The 26,266-nt window shown below is 46.7% G+C and overlaps 1 protein-coding gene across 8 annotated transcripts in view; it reads right to left on the minus strand.

Moving 5' to 3' along the window:
- The window catches only part of ITPR1 (inositol 1,4,5-trisphosphate receptor type 1), a 96,856-nt gene that overhangs the window by 67,729 nt on the left and 2,861 nt on the right, over nucleotides 1-26,266 (minus strand). For all 8 annotated transcript variants that reach the window (XM_083155748.1, XM_083155750.1, XM_083155749.1 and 5 more), the window contains exon 2: nucleotides 1,075-1,133. The gene's annotated coding sequence lies outside the window, so the exon portion shown is untranslated. The remainder of the gene's footprint in view (nucleotides 1-1,074; nucleotides 1,134-26,266) is intronic.

The raw sequence follows: 26,266 nt of genomic DNA on the forward strand, positions 1-26,266 counted from the left end.
ATTCCAGCTCTCCATCAAAAGATGGAGAATTGCTACACGGAGAGAGACGGAGAAAATCACTTAGAAAGACGGAGAACATTTCACATTGAATAGGGTTGCTCGCTTTTGGAGAGCAAAATGCTCCGTCCAAGGCGAAAAAAGCACAAATTCTCCACAAAACACGGAGAACTTTTCTCATTGAATACTGCCCAGTGAATGGCTGCCAGCTGGCTGATTGGTAGATGGCTCTAGATATCCACTAATCAGTGTAGACAGCTAGTCACTGTATGGAAGCGAGTGGAGACACTGTATGGGGCAAGTCTATTATTTTTTATTCCTGTGAATGGGCGAGAAGAGGCCAAAGGGCCTTGCTTTGCCCATGGACTTCAATGCGGTTAGTGTATGTATGGGCGAATGCAGTGCAGCCACAAAGGCTACACATCTGGATCACTTGGGTCAGGAATGACGTTTCAGACTTGCAGAAGCAGCTGCAATCACCCAACAAAACACAATGGAAAAATTGGCTGCAGGTCTGCACACAGCATCTGCCAGTGCCACCAAGTCAATCGTGGGAATGGCCCACTAGCCGCAGCTTCCTTTCCCCCAAAATAGCGATCCCACTCCTACACCCTTTAGTGGCGGATGTCGGAGCAACATTGCTGTTTCCTAGGAGATGCCCAGGATGCCCGCTTTCAGATTGCAAATCATTTCTGTGCCAGACGCTAGGAGCCATCATTGGGTAGTGAATATAATCTGATTAAAAAGAAGGATCGGATGACGCGGCTGTTTTCTGCATCAGCATAAAGTCTACAGAAACTGCACAAGTCAACAGATTCGCCCTCACACTGTACGCGGAATTAGCAAGTTAGTGGATTGTGTAGAATAAAAGCAATCGCATGCAGCAGCTGCTCGGTCTCTGCCGTGATCGGTAGGAGATTTCGTACCAGGCTTCGCCCCTATTCTGGTACAGGAGCCTAGGGCCCTAGATAGGTCCTGTATGTCAGAAGGCACCCAGAGACTAGACTACACTCCCCCCCCCCCCCCCCCCCCGTCTCCACCCAGAGGCCAGCAGAGACTGCGCCCAAGGCTACCCACCTGGATCTCCCTTGGGTCAGGAATGAAGTTTCGGACTTGCAGAAGCAGCGGATATAACCCTAGAAAACAAAAAAGCAAAATATTGTCTGAACAGAGTCACACAGAGCAAGCCACTACAATCCCCGATCACTCATCAGTTACTAACCAAACTTGCTCATAGTGGTCGCATAATCCTGACATTTTCTCCAACACGGAACCCTAGAGTATAAGCATTTCTCCTTGGCACATTTAGGGCTGCATTCCGGTTGGATCAGATAAGTCCTAGAGGACAGTGTTGCTATTTGATTTGCCCACATTAAGATTGGCAGCCACCAACTCTGGTTTTGCCAATAGCCATAAGTAATTGGATATGGTATAGGACCAACAGCCAGAGGTGGATTTTCCACAAGGCAACCTAGGTGTTTGCCTTGGGCCCCGCAGGCACCAAGGGGCCCCAAAAAGATACCCTAGCCATCTAAAATATTCAGAGAGGAGCATTGCAAGACTACGTCAGGACATCTAATTTACAGGACATGTGGATTTAGACATGAGGTCCAAGGCCCTTATTCTGGATCACTCGCAAAGGAAAATGCCTTCTTCGATGGACAAAACCATGTGCACTGCAGGTGGGGCAGATGTAACTTGTGCAGAGAGAGTTAGATTTGGGTGGGGTTTTACTGCAAAACGAGATCTATATTGCAGTGTAAAAATAATGCAGCCAGTATTTACCCTGCACAGAAACAAAATACGAACAAATCTAACTCTCTCTGCACAAGTTACATCTGCCCCCTGCAGTGCACATGGTTTTGTCCATTTGAGAAGGAATTTGCCTTTGCGAGTGAATCAGAGTAAGGGCACAGTCACATCAGACACCCCCCACCCCACCCCCAGCAAGAGCCCCGCAGAACCCAGATTGAATCCATTTGTTACGTAATGAAGATTTTACTTTGATTTTTACGGTCTCCTGCGGGAAAGGAAATTAAAAATAACAGAGAGGGAAAGATAACGTTTTAGAGTATTAATTGCATTTTTATCTGTACGCTACAAGAGTTTCCTATTTTAGGTGGGAATAAAGACCAGCGCACACACTTTGAATAGAGGCCAACACACACACACGATCAATTTCAAAGTAAAAATTGCAGGTCCACCGATTACACTGCCCTTATAATCCTTAGAAGGAACATCTCCTACTAGTCTACATTCTAGAAGCAGGAAACTCGTTCCATCGCCCAATGTGCTGACAGCAATAATCTAGGCTTCCCTGTGTACATGGGTCACACCAGTCTTCACCCATTGTGCCTGGAACACAATTAGATAAAAGGCACTTGGCCCATCTAAGCTGTCCCTTTCTCCTTTATACCCCTTTCACACCAGCCTAAATTCCCGGGTTGGGCCTGGGAACAACCCGCGACTAGCCTTGGTGTGTAAGGTTCCCGGGCCAAAATCCCGGGAAAATTTCCTGGGATTTCAGGCCTGCTATGGAGCAGGGTTGTTCCAGGGTCCACCCCGGGGTCCTGGCTTGTGTGAAAGGGGTACTTACCCGGGTTGACGTCCTCGGTGCGTGCTGTTAGACGGGGATCCACACAGGTGGGAGCAGATGACAGGAAAGTCAGCGTATGTAGATGCAGCTCTCTGGCTCCCTCACTGCAGTCATCCGCGCCCGCCACCTGTGTGGATCCCCGGCCTGCAGCGAGGACAAGCAACCGGGTGGGTACTCTCCACCTCCTGCCCACACCAGAAAATGCAGGGACTTTTCTGGTGTGAAAGGGGCCAAAACCGGGAATGCCCCAGCATGATCCCTGGGCCATATTCCCGGGTGGGTCCCTGCATTTTCTGGTGTGAAAGGGGTATAAGGCAACTTCAACCCTATCCCTATTTGATCTGATCCCCCCTGAAAAAAAAAAAAACACAACACTTAACTGTGGCCCATTCCCTGCTCCTTCTGTAGTGAATACTAAGAAAATATACATTGCCTGGTCTCCCTTCAAACTCATCTCCCCATTACTACAGACACCCTAAAATCCTAACACCTTTGTCTGTGCGACAGGAGTTGTACCCAGTCTTCACACTAAACCATAGCGCCTGATTGTTACTGGATCATGGTTCCCTCCCACATATATGTCAGATATCCAGTCACCATATGTGAGTACTAAATCTAATATATAGAGTCAGAGGGGGCTCCCTCACCAATAGCCTGTAAGTAACAAGTCGGTCTCCAATGTGGGTGTGTGACCCACCTACAACAGGTCTGCAAACATAGCACTGAAAATGATTACAAATGTAGCCCAAATGTCCCAGATAACAGCACCTAATGCTGATTAATGCACAGTGACCTAGTGAAGCGCTTATATCCGGGAATTGGAGGAGTGTAGAAATGTAACACTTGTAAATTAGGAGGGGTGCTCTGAAAGATGTAGAAATTATGTCCTTTAATAGGCTCCCGTCCAGTTCATGTCCCCAGGAGATCAGTGCAAACAGCTCCGTTCTCCCCTGCTTCTACGGTCACCCAATGGGCCTCAGTTTGCTCTTCGATGCTCTTTTATGCTCCCCCCCCCCCCACATACATGGTGACCCCTCATCCAATTCTTCCCATTCTGTCCTTCATAAATAATGTTTTATCCTGGTATAGAGATATGTCCCAGTGAGGATGCTCATTGAACCATGACATCATAGCCACAACATCTAGATCATCCCTTGTCAGAATCCCAATTAGCTCTGGAATTTTGGGTCAGATTCAGACCCTTCCCCAATGTTTGGGGTTTTGCGCACACACATTTCTGCGCAGACCCTGGGAGTGGAATGCACAGCATATTATGGGCCCTCCCTGGGAATGCAGGTGTGGGAATGCACTGTGACGTCAGTGCCCACCACCTTTGTCGGAGATCTGCGGCCAGAATCAAACCCAGTTTAGACTGGACTTATCTAAGGGGAGATTAAGGGCCTTATTCAGATCTGAGCTAAGTACAAATGTGTTCAGAAAATGGCCAAAACCATGTGCACTGCAGGTGGGGCAGGTGTAACCTGTGCAAAGAGTTAGATTTGGGTGGGGTGTGCTGAAACTGAAATAGTAATTGCAGTGTAGAAATAATGCAGCCAGTATTTACCCTGCACAGAAACAAAATAACACACAAATCTAACTCTCTCTGCCCCCCTGCAGTGCACATGGTTTTGCCCATTTTCCAAACAAATTTGTACTGCGATCAGATCTGAATAAGGCCCTATGTGCGACCATCAAATGAGTTCTCTCCCATTCGAATGCATGAGGGGGAGGGGGGAAGAAAGTAGACCTCCGCTCGCAACAGGATTCAGGCACTGGACGGTCGGCAAGCAGAGCTTACCGGTTCGCTAGGCTGTGAACAAGTCTGAATCAGGGGCACTTTATGTGCAAAGGCTAGGAGTTTTGTCTCCTAATTTGATGATGATTTTGTTCATGCACCCATTATTGTCCTGTCCATGTTCAGACATTACATAACAAATGTGAAGCTTCAAGTTGACATTACCTTTTTGTTTGTTTGTCCTGTACAACATGGCCGGCCCTCGCCAACTGTAAAGATATATTATTAAGTCCGATTAGGACAGGCTACATCTGACCACACGCGGCCAAATGAGCAAACGAGACTCAGTAATTGCTGTAACACCAGGCAGCATGCAATAAACAATGAATCACTGAATAACGCCAACACAAGGATTGAAGCACTTCACTAGGACTATTGTACATTAGAGCCCGCTATTAATCAGCATTAGGTTTCGTTATCCCTCTGGGACATTTAGGGCTTGATTTATAATCATCGTTTTTAAAGTGCTTTCTCCACAGACATTCTAGGTGGATGTGCAATATGTCCGACACACGACTGCATTACACATCGCCATGTTACTTTCTGGCAGATGTTACCCATACAGTCGAATGGGTCTCCAGTATAAAAGATGAAGCTAGCCTTTATGTACAGAATACATCAGTCACTGGCAGAGCACTGCAACAGCAAATAGAAATCCAGACAGCTCTGTGTGACTGACAGGCCATTGGCCGTTCCTAGTCAGGAAGGCCAGATCCAGTCCCATCTACAGCCCACTGTACGGGGATGTAACCAGAACTTGATGGACCCCATTGCAGCGTATAGAAGGGGCCTTGGTCCCAGTGATGCCTGAGAGACCCCTCTCTACAGCAGTTATTTATATGCCCAATAAAACAGCCCTAGTTCATTTTCTGAACCGAATGCTGGCCACACATCAGACCAACTTTCCTCCAACTAGTTGCTTGGATGGAATAAATATATGGTACTGGATGGGTTGGAGGAAAGTTGGTCTGATGTGTGGACAGCAATAGTAGTGCCCTAGTTAATATTATGCCCCAGTTTATATTTTTTTATAAACCATCGCAGTTCTAGTTCCCCCAATATTATGGGCAACTAGTACACATTATGCTACAGTATCATCAATTCACATTGTGGCATACAAAGTCCTCATATCATATGCCACATTAGTGCCCCCTATTCATAATGTGTCACATCATAGTGTCTCCATTACATTACAAACACATCTCATTGAAAAATGATTAAGACTGGACATTGTAACAGACCCTATTGCTTAGGGTAAATTGAGAAAAGAGGCTTGCAACTTTATAACCTGTGCCCATACCCCCCTAATCCTACAGGCTTCATAGCATTGGCATCCCTTGTAGTTATGCCCATGCTCCCATAATAGACTTCTCACTTCTAGGCCATATAGGACTTCTCCAATGCACCCTTCCCATACTCCAAACACTGCTTCCTTACCCACCTGAGACAATGCTCCCATCACCTAAACACACATTGACCGGCATAACTGGGACAATCACAACAGGATTTCTCCGTCACTTTTCAGCCATCGCCACAGTCTGCTGCACCAGACAAAACCCAACATGGCTAGAGCAGTGACTTCTACAAAACCATCTCTCCCCTTAAGCAACCTTCAAACCACAGAATTTGACGGCAGATAAGAACTTCTTTGCCCATCTATTCCCACTCTCTGAAGTAATTTGGTCTTAAAATTTTCTCCCTATCCTTTTAGATGAGGCCATACCAATGACCTATACAGAACCGGGCACAGTATTTTAGATGAGGCCACACCAGTGACCTATACAGTGGTTTTATTACGACTTCTTTCTGCAGCCGATTCCTCACCCTGGGGGTTATTCTAGTTCATTCTTTCTGACAAAATCCTTCTTAGATGGACAAAACCATGTGCACTGCGGGTGGGGCAGATGTAACTTGTGCAGAGAGAATTAGATTTGGGTGGGGTTTTTCTTCAAAGTGAGATCTATATTGCAGTGTAAAATCATGCAGTCAGTATTTTCCCTGTACAGAAACAAAAAAAAAAAAAAACTGAACCAAATCTAATTCTCTCTGCACATGTTACATCTGCCCCCCCCCCCCCCCCTGCAGTGCACATGGTTTTGTCCATCTAAGAAGGATTTTGTCAGAAAGAATGAACTAGAATAAACCCCCCTATGCATCAAGCATCTGACGTTCTTGGCTCAGTGCTGTGTTACATTGCCTACCTGCCTTTGTCACCTGAAATAGTGACTCCTAGATCCCTCTCCTGCTCAGCAGTTCCCAATATAATGCCATGAATACTAGATTTAGCCTTTGGATTTTTGAGACTCAAGTGCATGATTTTTGTCAGGGTTTGGCACTAACTGTAAATGCCACAATCACGCCCACTCCACCAATGCCCAGCTACAAACAGTTCACATTTTCCAGACAACCTGGCTGCTGCAAAGGTGCACTCATTATGGCTATTTCACACATTCCGGCTCCTGCCGAGCGGCAAAAACCCGTACGGCCAAAAGCTGTGCCGTGCACAGTAGTTGTGAATGGACACTATTGTGTCCATTCACACGGGACGGCCATGGCCCGGCCGTCCGGTTGCAGCCGGATCCCACCACTGGAAGGGACGGCTGCCGGGCTTTGGCCATTTCCTCCATTCTAAACTGCTGCATAGCTTCCTGGCCGTACGGGTTTTCGCCGCCCGGCAGGAGCCGGAGTGTGTGAAATAGCCCTTACTCACTGACATTTTAAGAGATCCACAAGTGGAGCTAATTACTTAATTTGTGATTCTGTGAGGAGATATGGAAAACAGGACTGGAGTTGGCTACCCCATGTCTACCCTATTGCATACCTCTGTGTCATCCACAAAAAGGTGACATTGCAAACGATATTGAAGGGACAGTATGCCAACATAGATATTAAAGAGCACTGGTCCAAGTAGAGATCCCTGGGGTACCCCACTGATTACCCTTTATTTACTAAACCATTAACTAGCTGGATACCCAGCATTACCCGGGCGGACATCTGCGGCCTTCATTGTCCTGGTCTAGAAGCTCATTACATTGATCCAGAAGATTACCCCAGTTTGCCAACATAGTTTTAGATGTGCTAAAGGACCTCAGAACAGAAATCCTTGCTGAGCAGAAGTCTCTGCAGACCAACATTGGTGACCCTGGCTAGTTACTGCCACTGCTGGTGCAGGGTGACTTACTGTTCTGTCTGCCCCCAACTGGTACATACAAGCCAGAGCCTTCAGATCACTGCAGTTTCTGGCACTGGGAGACTTCCTGAGTTAAGTTCCATGACAAAAGTTTCAGAGATTCCACAGCCTAGTTGGTGGCCATCACGTAGACCTATAGTATTTAGACCTGGCGAAGTTCAAACAAAGGCAACATCCTAATTCCGGGTTCAACTACACCAAAACTCCTGCTAAAAACACAAAAAAAAAAAAAAAAAAAAAATCTTGATTCAACCTGCAAGTAGTTATTATTCTTTATTTAAATGGCGCAACAAGGGTTCCGCAGCGCCCAGTTACTGCGTACACATAATCAAACTGGAAAACAGTAACTTACAGTTGAAGATAATACAGGACAAATACAGGGTAAATTATTATATGAACATCAGCCGATTACTGCAACATAAGTATCCAGGTGGCAGCAAACAGCGAGCTTTGGAGCAGTGGAAGACTGCTGAAGTAAGAAAGGATAAGCACATGAGGTAAGAGGTCCCTGCTCGTGAGAGCTTACATTCTAAAGAGGGGGGCAGACAGACAGGGGTGACACCGGAGGGGTAGACATGCCGAGGAACAGAAGGTTAGGAGGACAGTTTGCTGGGTTTGGTGAAGAAGTGGGTCTTAAGAGCCCATTTGAGTTCTGTATAGAATTGGAGAGTCTGAGGGGGAGAGGTACAGAATTCCAGAGTAAGGGAGCAGCACGTGAAAAATCTTGGAGGTAGGAGGTAATAAGTCAGCAGGAGAGCCGATGGGTGTTAGCCAAGCGAAGGGGACAAATAGGAGTGTAAAGGGATATAAGGTCAAAGATGTAAATGGGAGAGGAGTGGATGACAGCTTTGTAAGCGAGTGTGAGAAGTTTTAATTTAATTCTGAAAGGGAAGGGAAGACAGTGAAGGGCTTGTGGAAGAGGGGAGGTGGAGGTAGTGCGTTTGGTGAGGAAGATGAGCCGGGCTGCAGCATTGAGGATAGATTGGAGTGGAGACAGGCATTTGTCAGGGATACCAGTTAGGAGAAGATTGCAGTAGTCCAGCCTGGATATGATCAGTGAGTGGATAATAGTCCAGTTTCATCCCGAGTGAGAAAAGGTGTAATTCTGGAAATATTTTTGAGATGAAGATGGCAGGTTTGTGAGAGGTGCTGAATATGTGGTTTGAAGGAGAGAGAGAGAGAGGAGTCAAGGATTACTCCAAGACAGCGTACTTGGGGGCTAGAGGTGATAGTCGTGCCATCAATAGATAATGAGATTGTGGGATGTGAGGTTGTGCGAGAGGGTGGGAAGATGATCATCTTAGTCTTGGACATGTTAAGTTTGAGAAAACGCTGGGACATCTAGGAAGCGATAGCAGAGAGACAGTTGGAGATACGAGTGAGGAGAGCAGGGGAAAGGTCAGGGGATGAAAGGTAGATTTGAGCATCAGCATAGAGATTATATTGGAAGTCAAAAGAGCGAATGATCTCACCTAAGGAGGATGTATAGAGAGAAAAGGAGGAGAGGACCAAGAACAGAACCTTGTGGGACACCAACGGTTAGTGGAAGTGGGGGGGGGGGGTAGTGTTTTGAGAGGATACAGAGAAGGAACGATCAGAGAGGTAGGAGGACAGCCAGGAGAGAGCAGTATCACGCAGAGCAAGGGAGTGAAGGATTCAGAGAAGAAGGTGTGAGGTCCACAGTGTCAAATGCAGCAGAGAGGTCAAGAAGAATAAGCAGAGAGTAGCGGGCCTTAGATTTGGCAGCATGAAGATCATTGCAGACTTGTGAGGGCAGTTTCAGTGGAGTGGAGAGAATGGAAGCCAGATAGGAATGGGTCAAGCAGAGAGTGGGATGAAAAAGTCAGTGAGGCGATTGTAGACAATACGCTCAAGGAGTTTGAAGGTAAAAGGGAGGAGAGAGATGGGTCGGTAGTTGGAGAGGGTGTCGAGAAGATGTCAGAGTTGGTAAGAGGGTTGGTAAGGGATAGGAGGTGGCTGGTTGCTGGCGTTCTGGTGGGATACAATGTCTTGACGTATGGAATGAACCTTGGATGTAAAATAGGTGGCAAAGTCAAGAGCAGACAGTGAGGAAGGGAGAGGAAGTGGTGGTGGGCAGTGGCAAAGAGGCATTGGGGGTTGGAAGACTGGTAGAAGATGAGAATTTTGAAGTAAGATTCTTTAGCGAGGGAAAGGGCAGCACCAAAGGATGAGAGCATAAGTTTGAAGTGGAGGAAGTCTGCCTTAGAGTATGATTTCCTCCATTGTCGCTCGGCAGTGCGTGAGCATTTTTGAAGATATCTGGTGCATTTGGTATGCGATGGTTGAGGTGTTGATTTGTGAGGGTGAATTGTGGTTGGTGGGGGCGACAGTGTCAAGTGCAGAGGTAAGGGATGAATTGTATAGTGAAGTGGCTTGGAGAGGGAGAGGGGAGTCAAATAGGGAGGACAAGGATGAGGTGTCAATAGCCCAGGGCTTGACAAATTGCTATAAAATCTAGGAGCCAGGATGAAAATGTAGGAGCCAGATAAACTAATAATAGGGAGAGTTCCCTCCAAAAACGGTCATTACATATACCACGGGCCGTAATAACCATTACACCAAACATCGTAATGCTCATTACATCTAATACCACATGCCGTAATTACATATTATGCCACATAAGTTCTGCTTATACCTACATGCTCGTCGCTATGGGTTTCATGCTTGACCCAAGGGGTTAACAGACTCATTTCCAATGGGGTTAAGATGCTCTGCCAGGGGTCAATATGCTTGTTGCTATGGGGTTACCATGGTCTGCCAGGGGTTAACTTGCTCATTGCCAATGGGGTTAACATGCTTGTTGCTATGGGGTTACCATGTTCTGGTAGGGGTTAACCTGCTCGTTGCCAAGAGGTTAAACTGCTTGTTGCCATGCCATAGTCTGACAGCAGCTAGTGGTTAGTGGCAACAGCTGGGCTCTGACAGTGCCGGCAGCCGGGTACATGGGTGAACCAGCCGGAGCTGCTGCTGCGTGCTGGGGAGGCTGGGCTGCTGCGGCTTCAGTACCGCAATGCCGGCTCTAGCGGTCATATAGCCGCGGCGGACCTGCTCTGCCATGCACCCGGCCATGACCAGATTCTGCTTCCTCCCCACAAAAATCTGGTCGCAAGGAAGCAGAATCTGGTCGCCGTGGCGCCCGGGGTTTGTCAAGCCCTGAATAGCCTCAATGTTACGTTTGGGGATGGTAACCTTAGGAGGTAGAGATGGGGAAGCAGAGAGAGATAAGGTAAAGGAGAGCAGATGGTGGTCAGAGGGGAAAAGGGGAGTTGGAGAAATCAGAAATATCACAACGATGAGTGAAAACCAAATCCAGTGTGTTTCCAATCACATGGGAGGGAGAGGTGGTTCACTGGGAGAGACCAAGTGAAGATGTGAGATTGAGGAGATGAGGCAGGTGATTTTGAGGGGTTATCAATAGGGATGTTGAAATCACCTAAGATAATAGAGGGAATGTCAGAAGAGAGGAAGTCAGGAAGCAAAGTTGTCAAGGAATTTGGAGGGCATGCGAGGGGGACGGTAAAAGACAGAAACTCGAAGATTGGCAGGTTGGTAGAGGAGTATAGCATGGACCTCAAATGTAGAGACTGTAAGGGATGGTTCTGGAGGAATGAGTTGATAGGAGTATCTAGAGGGCAAAAAGGACCCCAACACCACCACCATGGCGACCTCCAGGTCGAGGTGTGTGAGAATGTGAGGTCCCCAGCAGAGAGAGCAGCGTCAGAGTAGGTGATCCAGGTTTCAGTAATGGCTAGCAGATGCAGGGAGTTGGAAATTAAAAGGTCACGAGTGGGAACCAGTTTGTTGCAAAAAGATCTGGCATGCCAGAGGGAACAGGATAGGGGGTATGAGTTAGTGGTTGGGGTGTGAATGAGATTATCAGGATTGCTATAGCATTGAGGGGATATTAATTTAGAAGGCAGAGATGTAGAGGGGGTAGGGATTGAGCCGACTCCCAGGCTAGGAAGGGAAACTGTAGGAGGAAAGCGGTAGCAGGGCTGAGTGGTGGAGTAGAAGTGAGTGCGAGTGGGGTAACAGGAGAGGAGGGGAAGGGTAACAAAATGAGAGACAGAGGAGAGGCGAGAGGAGGAGACGTAAGAGACTAGGAGAGAAGAATGGGAGATAAGAAGAGAGGATGTACCAGGGGAGTAAAGGATTATGTAGACAAGGAGTGTTGGGGGGGGGGGGGGTGGGGTGTTGTCAGGCAGGACAGTGTGGATAAGATAAATTGGGTTTGAGAATGGAAAAGTTGAAGTGGTGGCAGAATGACAGAGCAGCAGGTAATAGTAATACCAATGTAATTCACTGGTTAATAGTAAAGCAAATATTTAGCTGATGAGTATAAATTTGATCGTGTTTGTTGATGCAAACACCAACCTTTCTAACTCAGTGGATTACAATGTCAAACAAATGATAGCATTATAATCAACATTTAAACAGGAGTTGGTTGTATAAGTGAGGTGAATGGTGAGGAGTGCACTCAACATTACAACAAGCATGTATATGCTTGGACAGATCAGCCTTACATTGAGGCTTGCACAAAAAACCTGAAGACATTTTCCAGTTAATGAAATTGGGAGAAGTATTTACATGTGGACTTCTGGATATAGGAAAATCCCATACACAGCTACTATGTATCTGAGCTGGCTCCAGTAAAAATGACTGGAATAGCAGAGGTGGTGAAACCTTTAAGGAGCTGACAAATAAGGAACATTACCTTGCCCACCGACGGACACCACTATCCGATGAAGACCCCAGAATTCCATGGACATGGCCAACATTCTGGAGCACCAAGGTGTAGGATCTGATAGGTGCCCATGCATCAAGTGGAGAAACCGTGCAGTGGAGAATATGGGGGGGGGTTTTGGAAATAAGGGTTACAATGGGTGAAGGGACCAATTATAGCTGGTGGTATCCTGCACAAACGACCCTAATAAACAGAGGATGCAGGGTAGCAATTCTTTACTTGATTTGAGGAGAAGGTACAGAGAGTCACCGGTTGATAAATAATCTGTTCTAGTTGGGAGCAGGATACAGAGAAGGGGAACCAGACCCGCATTCCCATGCATCGGTTCAGGACCAGTGGCCACACTCTGTATATAGTGACCTGCTCTCTACATACCCATGACCGTTCCACTACTTGGTCAGCAAATTTACCATCTGCCAGCAACCATGAAGGCGTATATATATATATAGCTCAATCAGATAACAGGCAGAGGACACAGAAGTTACAAACCAACCATGGCGGAGGAGAGCACCAGAACGTGATGCTGGACTTGCGGTGATACAGATAGGGTTTGTATTTAACCTTGACATAGAATTACAGGATCCATGATTTCAAGAAGTCTGCTGGCAACACCGCTTAAAGTCTGTTCTGGCTCATCCACTGCAAAGACCCCAGGTGCGATTATCTAGGTGTGTCGTGACCTGTGGGTTCTGCATGGCTTTACAGGGAACAGTCATAGTAATGGTAAACTCCAATTGGGCAAGTCTATTATATGCCCTTCCATATGGAACTAACCTGGGGAAATCTGCTCAGAAGCCAGGGAGAACATATAAACCCCACACATACTCCCTAGCTTGGAAGGTAACCCATGACCTTGGTCCTGTGGGTCAGCTATACTAACCACTCCTCTACAGTGTTCATGAGCACTATAGCAACCTCTACATGCCGCCCACAGGGGTGAACCTGCGGCCTTGATGATGCCATTTGACTTACTGCAGCCCCATCTACCTCTATGGTACAAACCGTACCAATGGCTACCCCAGTGACTCCATGTCCCCTACTCAACCTGGTTAAGCACTTCACATTTGTTATAAATTACCAAAAGGTAAACCGTAAAAACTAGCCATCAGGAGCAATTCAATCCATGCTGCAACGCAAGGACTGCAGTTTCATGTATTTTTTTATTTTGTATGCAAGAAAAATACGTTCCGCTTTTGCATGCAACAGACCGCTTTGCATCAGTATAGAAGAAGAACTCTAAACTTCAATGTAAAAAGACAAAGAGGGGCACAAACACAATATTTGCAGACAAAGGTCAAACAGATGTGTAGCCCATTAGCAGGACTGTGCTAGAGATTGTAGATAATGTGGTTCTATAGGTCTGAACCAATCACAGCTACCACCCTCTACAATTGGCGGCTGTATTGCAAGATGGCACACTTGGACCAGAACCAGTCTGAGCTGCACCGCAGGAGCGCCACAGGAGGAGCGCGGTGGACAAATGGCTGGCAAGAACTAGGCCTGAGCTCTGCGGAGAATCTAGTGTGGCTGGACCTGGCCTCTCTAGGACCCTCATTGTGAAAGGGTTAAGCCCCAGCACCGCTCAGGGAAAGGAGGCTACAGCTTGGACAGGAATTGGAGGAGCAGATGGGATGAGCGGATTGCTCTCCTTCCAGGTGACGGCGTCGCAGTCTGTCACTAGGACATTATCCACAATCTGTCACACTGAGCAGAAAATTAAAGGTTGGACTCCGCACTTCCCTTTCCTCCAGCACTGGATAAATGCTAGATCTCATCGTGCTATTGCAGCTCTGTCAGTCACTGGAGACGGCTGTAACAAGAGGCTGCGTGTTACCGCATCAGGCCGGAGCAGTCATCCAAGACTACTGATAACGTGTGCAAGCAACCTAAGCGTGTTCGGATGTCAGAGAACAATCTGCAGGATTAACCCAGATACAACAGAACATGGGCTCATCAGTACAGTTGGCAGTAGTAATATCATCGTCTGGAACAAACCATGTTGCCATGCAAGGGGGGGGGGGGATGCATTTAGATAGTTTCTGTGCAGGTTAAATACTGGCTGCTTTGGCATGTAGCCCACGCGTTAGAGGGCATTACTTTAACATTTCAGTTTGAACGCACGCCATCCAAATACCATCCACCTTAAATAATGCTCAATAAAGTCCGACCGCAGCAAAAAAAAAAAAAAAAAAAAAAAAAGAAGTTTAGTGTCCACAGGCAAAAAAATAAAATAAAAATTCTACTGGTATTAGCTGTACATAAACAACGGCCCTGATAGATTACCAGCTCCTGTCCCAATTTACTGGGCCAAAAACTTACTTTATTTGCTGGAAAGAATGTCTAGCACAGCTCGCCCAAGCAGATATCCAGGCCAGTCAGGATATTAATAACTAATCCCCAATGTAAGGTTATCTGGGGCCCCGTGGACAATCACTCCCCAATCTTCTGCAGACAGAGAGCAGATTAAGGGGTTACGCTCTCGGAAACGCCATCTACATAAACACAGGAAGTTTCCCATCACCAGAACGCAGCGGTACCATCCTGGTTACGGAGTAGCACAAACCACTTGTCGCGGCTCCAAAGCAACTCAAATATCGGAGCTCCATCAGGAATTCATCTTTATAGAACACCAGCAACTAGAAGGGATTAAAACAAAGTCAAATCAGTTTTCCCCAAAAAAAGCATTGTTACTAGAGTTTAAGCCCCCAGCAGTCTAATGGTGTGTATACACACGGCAGATATGCCGTGCTATGCGAGTCCCGATACGATCAGATCATATCGGGACTCGTATAGCACGTCATGCTGCAGAGGCACAATTTTGACTATATAATCTTGCCTGCCCTCTCCATTTGGCTGCCGATTTGCGCTCACACGGGAGCATGCATCTGCAGCGCATCAGGCTCGCAAGCCCTAAAAAAAAAAAAAAAAAAAAAAAAAAAAGAGCACACAATCAGCATGCGATATGGCTTCCGATGTTCACTATACACCGGAACCATATTGCACCGTGTGTACACACTAGAACACCAGGACCCCTGATCTGTAGTATGAGGGCTTTCCCAGGTTAAGCCCCATACACACTAGACCAGATTTCTCTTGAACTTCTGGGTAAATGAAAGGAATTGGGACCAATTTTACCCCTTTTCCTTTAAATACTCTTCACCCACAGAACACTACACTCCATTTGTGAGATGCAGTAATACAAAGAATACAAAACCGTAATGATTTAACCAATTCCCCTACACAGAGTCCGTAACGGTCACACGTCCAGGCAACTGGTTAGAAAAGCCGGACAAGGGTTTTTTTTTGTTTTTTGTTTTTTTTATGCCTATTTCAGCTGCATTGGATGCGAGGAAACCTTCTGCCGTACAGTTATTCCGTCACAACGCTACACCGGACCAAGCCGCTTCTCCTCCTCCCCCCCGCGCGCCGGCCTGGTGCTCTATCCATTATAGGATTTTACCATTCATATGAAGCCTATTTTAGGGATTCTAAAAATAACGCCATTATATTTTTGTTACAAGGGCCAACATGTTCTCCGTTATTCTGCAGGATGGATTAAATGTTATTTTGTGAAACAGCTTACTTAAAATAAAAAATAAAAAAGGGGGGGGTGTAACTGCCGCATAACCCATACTGCACCGGGAACAATTCACAACACTATAAAGCACATGAAGGTTACTAATCCTTTATATAGAGACCAAATACCAAGGTCACTTCCTACGCTGCACAGAACAGCTTTTGTCTCCATCAATGACCATTATTGACGCTTTTCTCCATCTTACACACCGATAAGTGGATTTAGGACTAGTTTTCCCCTTTCCTCTACCATCATTATTCACTAAATTACCCGATTACAGTTTAATGTCATTATGACAGAACCTGCTGCAATGCCACTAAGAGGGCCAGATGTACTAAGCGCGAAAAGTATTAAATGGAGAGTAATATACCACCAGCCAATCAGCTCCCATGTGCCATGTCAGTGTTTGAAAAATGACAGTTGTCAGCCAAATGGCTGGTGGTTTATCACTCTCCATTTTAGCTCTGTTAATTTTTACTACATTTCCCCCTCAATGTCATCACTGCAAAGTTCTGGACCATGTCAGTTATGGGGGTGCATCGGTGGATGAACAAGTAGGTGGTAGAGGTCATGTGCAGATGGATCTGCTGACATCACAGAATCTAAGACTGAATCCTATGGTTTCAGTTCCTACATGAGGAACTTGGCTGCTTCATTAACCTGAAGGCAAATTCTGGAACATTAACCTGAAGGCAAATTCTGGAACACTCTGGTAAAGCGAAGAGCTTGGTGGACCCACTACGACAGCTTAGCCACATTGACAGGACCATCAGAGTCATCTGTCCATGTTGTGAGACATCACTGAAGGATTCCTTCTGTAGGACCAAGCCCAAACCAAGTCATGAGGACTTGAGGGAGGAGGCCATTAATAGCTTACATATGTCAATTAACTCCACTTGCAGGAGTGTCTGGTTATATACTTGGACTTTCCAGGATCCCAGACCCACTTCGGTGCTGTCTAGAGATGATCTTTGTAATATGCTCAAAGAGGTCTCCTTACTGTCCCTAAGGAAACCTCTCTATTTACACTATCTGTATGTCCCTAATAAACCACCAACAGCAGAACCTGCACCACCATGGGCTACTCATGGACATAGAACGGAAAGCCAGTCCTACCACTGTCCGGGCCATAGTTTTCAGTCTCACATCTTCCTCTGCATGGGGCAGGACCACCATCGGGCAATACAGGAGACCGCAGATAATCATCGCTGGAGTCAACACTGAAGCGTTTATTGGAAGCCTATGATGATAGACCCTCACGGTGCAATGTTATGGAAACACTAGCTACACCGGGTAGTCACTGATGGAGTTCTCCCGCAGGCAACTAGACTGCAGCCAGATTGGAGCCCATATCGCCAGAGTGTTAAAATCCGGTCACCGGGACCACCCAAGCACAAACCCCCTCCTGCGCAGTCTGTCTGGAGTCCATCAATGACAGCACTATCTGCGATACATCTGGTGGGAAACCATGAGACAGCTTCCTGGCAGAGACACCTCTCATTCACAGAACAGCAGTAGTGGCGCTCAGCAGCCAGAGCCACGCTGCTATATATCACTGAGGGCAGCCGACGTCTGCAATATAGCACAACAAGTTGGAACAGCCTACTACAACTCTGCATGAACCTCAGTGCCAGAAAGTGGGTCTAATGGCTCATGGCTGGAGCGCTGCCAAAGAGGGAGAAGCAGGCGATGGCAGTTAGAGGCGCACAGCCCTAAAAAGACAAGTAACCTGCCAAAACCTCAAACCTTTGTACGGACTGAACAGTCACAGAACACCTGGCTCACGTCTGCCCAAGTAGTTTGTCCAGTCCTGACAATTGCCAGGGATCTCGCAAAGCCAGAACTTCTGCAAGTTTCCCGACTTGCAAATAATATAGCTTCCTTCCAGAAACCACAGGTCCTGTCACAGGCCCACCTGTCTGTCAATCAATAGATAGATAGGAATCACATACACTGGATAAGATGAAGACTTGGTCTTTATTTTGTACCAAGTACACAGAATAGGATGGTTACAGCATAAAAACAAACAAACAGACTCCTCAGTAGGTTCCAGTGGTCCCGACCAAATCCCACATCCCCAGCTTATCACCTGGCTATCACCTGGCCAGCTGTTCCACCATCAGGAGCAATTACCTCCTGCCCTGGAAACACTTATCGGTACTTGTGGAGTATCACGGCTCCCACGACCTGCATCGTATGCAGATCGTATGCTAAAAATCGCATCGCATGTGGCATACGATGCGATGTTTTACCGATTTTTGACCATTTTTGGTCAAAAATCGTATGCCATCGCATGGCATCGTATGCCATATGTAGTGGCATACGATACGATGTTTTACCGATTTTTGAGCATTTTAGCTCAAAAATCGTATGCGATGGCATCGGATGCCATGCGATGGCACCCGATTTTGCACTGAAATGCTTCAGAATGCATTGAAATGTGTATTAAACTTGTGAAATACCCCCAAATGCCATTTTTCATAGTGCACCACCTCCACTATCAACGTCAACCCGAAGCGTGGTGAGCGCAGCGAGCCCGCGAGGGGTGGCGGTACGCGTCCTACAACCTTTTCATACCCCCACTATCGACGTCGGCGTGGAGTTGAGAATAGAATAGTGTGGCGAGCGCAGCGAGCCACCGAGCCCGAAGCGTGGCGAGCCCCGCGAGGAGACGCGGATACCTTCACAGCTATACGCGTCCCCTCGCCACACTATTCTATTCTCAACTCCACGCCGACGTGGATAGTGGGGGTATGAAAAGGTCGTAGGATGCGTACCACCGCCCCTCACTGCGCTCGCCACGCTTCGGGTTGACGTTGATAGTGGGGGTGGTGCACTATGAAAAATGGCATTTGGGGGCATTTCACTAATTTAATACACATTTCAATGCATTCTGATGCATTTCCGTGCAAAATCGGGTGCCATCGCATCGCATGCCATCGTATGGCATCCGATCGCATACGATTTTTGAGCTAAAATGCTCAAAAATCAGTAAAACATCGTATCGCATCGTATGCCACTACATATGGCATACGATGCCATGCGATTTTTGAGCAAAAATGGTCAAAAATCGGTAAAACATTGCATCGCATCATATGCCACTACATATGGCATACGATGGGAGCCGTGATACTCCACAAGTACCCACTTATCAGTAACGCACATACAAAACTTCAGGTTCCACCATTATTGTTTATTTATATGGTACCACAAGGGTTCTGGAGCCCCTAACAATATATAAGTGAGCATAACTATAAAAAGGACTTACAGCACAATGCAATTTAGGACTAGTACATGGTAAATAAAGACACACAGTTGCGACAGGACACGATGCAATTATTACGGTGGCAGAGACCTGGGGTTAGGTGGTGTTGAATGGCACATGGGGTAAAGATCAGAGGAAAAGAGAGGGCCCTGCTTGTGAGATCTTACATTCTAAAAGAGGAGCGACACGCTGACAGGGGGTGACAGAAGGAGAATAGCCATTAGTTGTGACACAACTAGTTGTACAGTTATCAGGGTTTAAATCAAGCAACAGTCATACCTATAGGAGCCAATAAGATCACTTGTTGGCAAGCGGTGCCTCGCTTCATAACATAAGCTGGTAATATAGATAGTCTTGAAAGATGTGTGATGATCAGCATTATATGGCAGAATGTGGGAAGCAATTTCATATGAAACAATGGATGTTGTGTGAAAGAATGATATTGCCAGACATACCAGTTTTTTTTTGTTTTGCTTTTTAACCACACAAGTTTGTGACGCAGCCTATAATTGCGCAAGTTCCCAATTCACTGCCCTACAGCGTGCACAAGACAGAAGATCTATTCCAGACTGGATCACAGATGATAGACCAGTGTGTGACAACACACGAAGCATTACATGGGTGTCACTAGCTAGACCCTATACCCACATTGTTATTCATGTGTGTGAAAGTGTTTGTGTTGTGCTGCACTAGAGTGGAACAAATGAGAGTTAACAAAATAAAAAGCCCAACGCCACTGACCCATATTATTTTTTGGTAAATGCAATAACAGACGCAATGTACTCTTCAGGCAGATTTGGAATCCACAGAAAAAACGAGATCTCCTAATTTTTTTAAGGATGGAGAAGCCGTCATTTAGAATTAGGACAACCCAGCATCATTAGGAGGCCTTAACTTCTGGGTATAGGATACTCCAGATCTGGGCAGCCCCACAGGAATGACATGAAGTTTGTGTTCATTATGTCCAACGCTTTACATTACAGCTGGGGGTGGGGGGGGGGGGCGCCATATACCCTTTTTACACATCATGCAACACAATAGTAGGCCCCTTATATTAGTAATGCCCCCCCTGCCACTCCAGATATTCTAAACACCTGCATTCCAGCCTTAAAAAGTGGTGCCGATTGCAGCCCCATGCAGTTACAGTGACTGTTGGCGCTGCGGCTGTAGTGACATGCGGGGGCAGGCAGCTCAGTGCTGCTGTATGTCTGTCCAATGGCAGCTGTGTGTGCGCGCATCGTAGTCCTGCAGCCTTTCAAGCATGCGCCGGGCACCTGTTATGCACAGGACTATGCCGCTCGCACACATACACCAGCGGGCCAGTCAGGAGCTGTTAAAAGGGCCGCATGTGGCCCACCTCTGCTCTAGATTGTAATCTCCATGGAGCAGGGCCCTCTTCCCTTCTGTTCTCACAGCACTCTTCTCTTACAGATCTCTACTTCTCAGCGACCGTCTATACCGGCATCTCTTCTCACCTTTAATCCTTCATCTCTACCAACGGCAGCCACCCCTGGTAGTACACGGACACCTCCTCTGCTTCCCTACATCCCAGCTGTATTGTGTACTGAGCATTGTGCTGCTGTTACCTGTGCTGTTGTAGTGTCTCAGTCACTGTAATGTTCTGTGTCCCCTGTATTGTACTAATGTGTGCCCTATGTACAGTGCTGCCCCTGGTAGTACACGGACACCTCCTCTGCTTCCCTACATCCCAGCTGTATTGTGTACTGAGCATTGTGCTGCTGTTACCTGTGCTGTTGTAGTGTCTCAGTCACTGTAATGTTCTGTGTCCCCTGTATTGTACTAATGTGTGCCCTATGTACAGCGCTGCCCCTGGTAGTACACGGACACCTCCTCTGCTTACCTACATCCCAGCTGTATTGTGTACTGAGCATTGTGCTGTTGTAGTGTCTCAGTCACTGTAATGTTCTGTGTCCCCTGTATTGTACTAATGTGTGCCCTATGTACAGCACTGCCCCTGGTAGTACACGGACACCTCCTCTGCTTCCCTACATCCCAGCTGTATTGTGTCCTGAGCATTGTGCTGTTGTTACCTGTGCTGTTGTAGTGTCTCAGTCACTGTAATGTTCTGTGTCCCCTGTATTGTACTAATGTGTGCCCTATGTACGGTGCTGCCCCTGGTAGTACACAGACACCTCCTCTGCTTCCCTACATCCCAGCTGTATTGTGTACTGAGCATTGTGCTGCTGTTACCTGTGCTGTTGTAGTGTCTAAATCACTGTAATGTTCTGTGTCCTCTGTATTGTACTAATGTGTGCCCTATGTACGGCACTGCCCCTGGTAGTACACGGACACCTCCTCTGCTTCCCTACATCCCAGCTGTATTGTGTACTGAGCATTGTGCTGCTGTTACCTGTGCTGTTATAGTGATTCAGTCACTGTAATGTTCTGTGTCCCCTGTATTGTACTAATGTGTGCCCTATGTACGGCACTGCCCCTGGTAGTACACGGACACCTCCTCTGCTACCCTACATCCCAGCTGTATTGTGTACTGAGCATTGTGCTGCTGTTACCTGTGCTGTTGTAGTGTCTCAGTCACTGTAATGTTCTGTGTCCCCTGTATTGTACTAATGTGTGCCCTATGTACGGCGCTGCCCCTGGTAGTACACGGACACCCCCTCTGCTTCCCTACATCCCAGCTGTATTGTGTACTGAGCATTGTGCTGCTGTTACCTGTGCTGTTGTAGTGTCTCAGTCACTGTAATGTTCTGTGTCCCCTGTATTGTACTAATGTGTGCCCTATGTACGGCGCTGCCCCTGGTAGTACACGGACACCTCCTCTGCTTCCCTACATCCCAGCTGTATTGTGTACTGAGCATTGTGCTGCTGTTACCTGTGCTGTTATAGTGTCTCAGTCACTGTAATGTTCTGTGTCCCCTATGTACAGCGCTGCCCCTGGTAGTACACGGACACCTCCTCTGCTTCCCTACATCCCAGCTGTATTGTGTACTGAGCATTGTGCTGCTGTTACCTGTGCTGCTGTAGTGTCTCAGTCACTGTAATGTTCTGTGTCCCCTGTATTGTACGGCGCTGCCCCTGGTAGTACACGGACAACTCCTCCTTCCCTACTTATTTTGCACAATGCTGTTATAGGGTCTTATTTATGTGTACAGCGCTGCCAACCCCTTGTGGCGCCTTATAAATAAAAATGGAAGGTTAAAGGACTCCACAAAATTGATGTCGGGTGCACAGTTACTATCTCTGCTAATAACAGCCATGAAAGGCCAGTAAGCCCATGTTCTACTTCCCTGCTCTGAACTATATAAAGAAGTAGCGAGCAGGGCCATCCTACCTCCATGTCGATTTGTATCTAGCCAGTTTGTTTAATCACTGTTGTTTCCAATTGTAAAGCGCAACGGAATCTGCTGCGCTATATATAAGAATCTGTAAATAAAGTACACTAACTCCATAGGCATTAGCGATGGAGGCTGCCTATCCTCCTGAAGACCAAGGAATGGGGGGAGCCCCATATAAGAAGGGGGGAAGGGGACACATTATGTCAGCAGTTTTCACCCAGGGCCATGGGCACCGCAGCATTAAACCTCCCGCAGAGGGAATTATTGTGCCCTATTTAGTTGATCAGAAAGTTAGGTTGCAATCCATGTCTATGGTGGGAAGAGAAACCTAGATGGCATTATAATCCTGCACAGCTGCAGTACGACTGGAGCACACGTATAATGCTGCTTCATTAGCAAGTCATTAGCAATCACCACTCGGCTGAAACTAACAGTCACCTTAGGTGCTGGGATTTATAGACACATTAACCTGAATAGGACGGAGGTCAGGACACGTTCTGAGGCTGCTCACAGCACAGCATCCGGCGGCAGCCAGAAGTAGTCCTGGGTTAGTCATCTAAATGCTCTGAAACCAAGACCAAGGGCACCCGAGCCGTGCCCAGCATTGCAAATACAGAATGTACACACAGGTTTACTATTAGTGTTGGATTCCCAATTGTAAAGCACAATAGAATATTCTGACACACTATAGCACCCTGCATCTTCCAAAACCTGCCCAGATACTCTTCCCTGCTGTGGTGCATCTAGCACATGTCTGGTCTGCATATCAGTGCTGAAGTACAGACCACACTGTGATAGAAGCATCACAGAAGAGAGCGGCACCCCAGGCAGAGAAGCAGAACTGTTCAATACACTAATCGGAGATCCACATAGACACCAAAAACACACGTCAACCTACAGACTATACACAATGTTCGGGCATTATATTGCCAATCACCATTTAATATTTAGAACATAAGAGGTCCCAAATGGCCAATCACCAGGCTGGTATTCCTTATACCGAAACATAAAAGGGAATTCGATTTTGTGACTAGATCACTTACTCTGCTGGTAGGAACAGATTGGCTGGTGGGCTTCATCATCTGTCACCATAAGTGACCGGATCCCCCCACTGCATTTTGCCCCCCCCCCCCCCCCCCCCATCCAATTATTATTGACCAGAGCTGCTCTTGGCAGTAGGCTTGAGTTTGAAGACACTTTACTCCATGGTTTGGCAGCTGGAGAACGGAATAGGGTTTGGCACTTTCCAACACAGGACACAGGCTGTGTTGAAGCAAACTGGGGCTTCTAATCTTCAGATAAACTACAAGTCTTTAACAAGAACAATTCATTCCTTGGCGGAAGGTGCGAGGAATAATCACAGTATACAAGAGTATTCATGAGTACAAATTAGACAAGCCTCAGTAACACAACAGGATACATACTTCAGAAGCGTCTTCTCATCTGTGCCACAGAGTACAGCAGGGGGTAAGCAAGCCCAAGCCTCTTTGGAACCAATTAAGATCAGTTCTCAAATCTAGAGGTCTCATCAGTAAACTATGCCTTCCCAATTTGGAGTTCTACCCAACTGAATTATCCATCCAGTGTGTTTATCATATGAAATATTTACCATTTCGGAATGTTTACACATCAGGAAAAAAAGTTGTTTGGAATTAAAACACAATCTACATTGTCCAAAGTCTTATGAAAAAAAACTCTAGAACTCCAGGAATTCCACTGCCCCAAGAGCAAGAGGGCTCTTCGAGGGACGTGACCAGGTTATCAGAAGTGTGACAGACTTACATAAAGACACTTTGCAGCTCATTACCCTTGTCACGGTTATATCTCTCATACACCGATCTTATAACATCGATGCCGAGGCAACTCTTGCCCATCTGCGTCCATTTGATAAACGCCAGTTCGGAGCCTACTGGTTGGCACTTTCTCTCCATGCTTTGATAAATACCCCTCAAGAGCTTTACAATTTCTGTAACCAGTTATACTCGGGCTGCGTTGCTATTGGCCTGTATGCGTGTTTTTGGGATGTATATCCCAGATTTTGTTTAATAGTAGTGTGTAGTGAACTTGCTGAACCGCAGCAATGACGTTGTGCACTTGAGTCCTACGGACACCCTATTTATGGAAACGCATTCTTAGAATTCATATTCCGGGAGAGCGACCGGGGGACCCATTAGTTTTACAGCTTTTGTGTGACATCAGGGAGCAGATAGAACAGAATACTTTGGAATTCAAGAAATAAGCAACAGATCAACCATTACAGCAGCACCAGGATATCAGGCATAACACAGGCCGGCCCCAGTCATATCTGCATGACAATCTAACTGGAAACAAGAACGCGCTGGCGTAACGCATGTGGACGATATCGGTAAGCTGTGCGGAACCCTTGTCCAGCGCCAATTTACCACATGGCAAAGATAGTATTATCGGGACATTCAATTACAGTAAACGACCCATTTTTGGGCAATAACACTTGGAGGAGTTCTTGGACCTATGTGTTACCACACAAAAACAGGTCTGAGGGCCGCTTGTGAGTGATGCTGCTTTGCTTGCCTGAGGAACACGAAACGTAATCACAAGAAGTGCCGGCGTTTGGTACCAATTGGATAGCCTTTGGGGAATCCCTTCTACATGTCAATTTACAGTGGATATCCCTAAACCTGTATCTGTTGGTGACAAAATTGGGGGCTGGGGTTACCCTTAAGCTGGCCATACACCAGTGTGATTTGGCCACTTCACACCTGTTTCCAACGGAACCGGCCAAAGAAAAAAAAAAAAAAAAAAAAAAAGTGGTGAAAAGTGGCCAAATCGCATGTGTTTGACATTCAATCCGATGAGTGGTCTTGGTCGCATTGGATTGGTGTCAGACGCTGAAGGTGTGGCCACCCGATATAGGTGATATGCTGGTCTGGCCTAACACTCAGAGCCTGAAGCGAGGCTAAGTTCAAGCTAGATGGGCAACATGAACGTCCCTGCAATGATGTGCGGCAGTCAGTGATGTAATTAAGGGTGTGCGAGCCCCCCCAAGGCATACAGCGTGGCATGTTGCAGTCCTATGGAACTTGCTTGTGGCTTGTTGGGACCAGACACTGCAGAACCACCCAGGAGTCCACTGGATGCTCCCGGAATCCTTCTCCCTGTCCTGGCCACTATGCCACCTTGAGGTGACATCATAGCATCACATGTCCAGGGGTGGCATTGGCACAGGGCAGATTGCAGCCAGAGGACAATAGGGGGATCTCGCCAACCAACGACAATGACCTAGAGGGAGACCATGCAATTCACGGATAAAACAGAACTACCATTGCATCATTACAGTCCTGTTATTTGGCAATATTGATTTACTTATTTTCTTGTAAATGAGCGAGTTATATCTTGCAAAAAACTATGGAACAGGCCCAGAGTATCGTACGGCTTGCCAGGCATGCAGTGATGGGCATGCCTGGCAACACCAGTGATGGTAGATAGAAATTTGGCCAACACACATACCAGAATCCAGCCATCAAGGGCGGGTCAGGATTGGCAGACGTACAGTAGCAAACAATAGACCCTTGTACGGTCCTTAGGAGTAATTTACTAAAGAATCTAGAAGTAACGAGGTGATGTTGACCGTAGCAACAGATTCTGTCCATCACTGAGAAATTGCAGACAGAACCTGAATGGTTGCTATGGGCAACACAACCTCTTCTACCCATTTATATCAATAAAAAAAAATAATAAAAAAGTATATAGACCAGGGACCTTAGCACAGGTGTATACAGTATACGCCA

The sequence above is a fragment of the Crinia signifera genome, chromosome 8 (genome assembly GCF_055691185.1).
Source record: "Crinia signifera chromosome 8, ASM5569118v1, whole genome shotgun sequence".
Classification (NCBI taxonomy): Eukaryota; Metazoa; Chordata; class Amphibia; order Anura; family Myobatrachidae; genus Crinia; species Crinia signifera.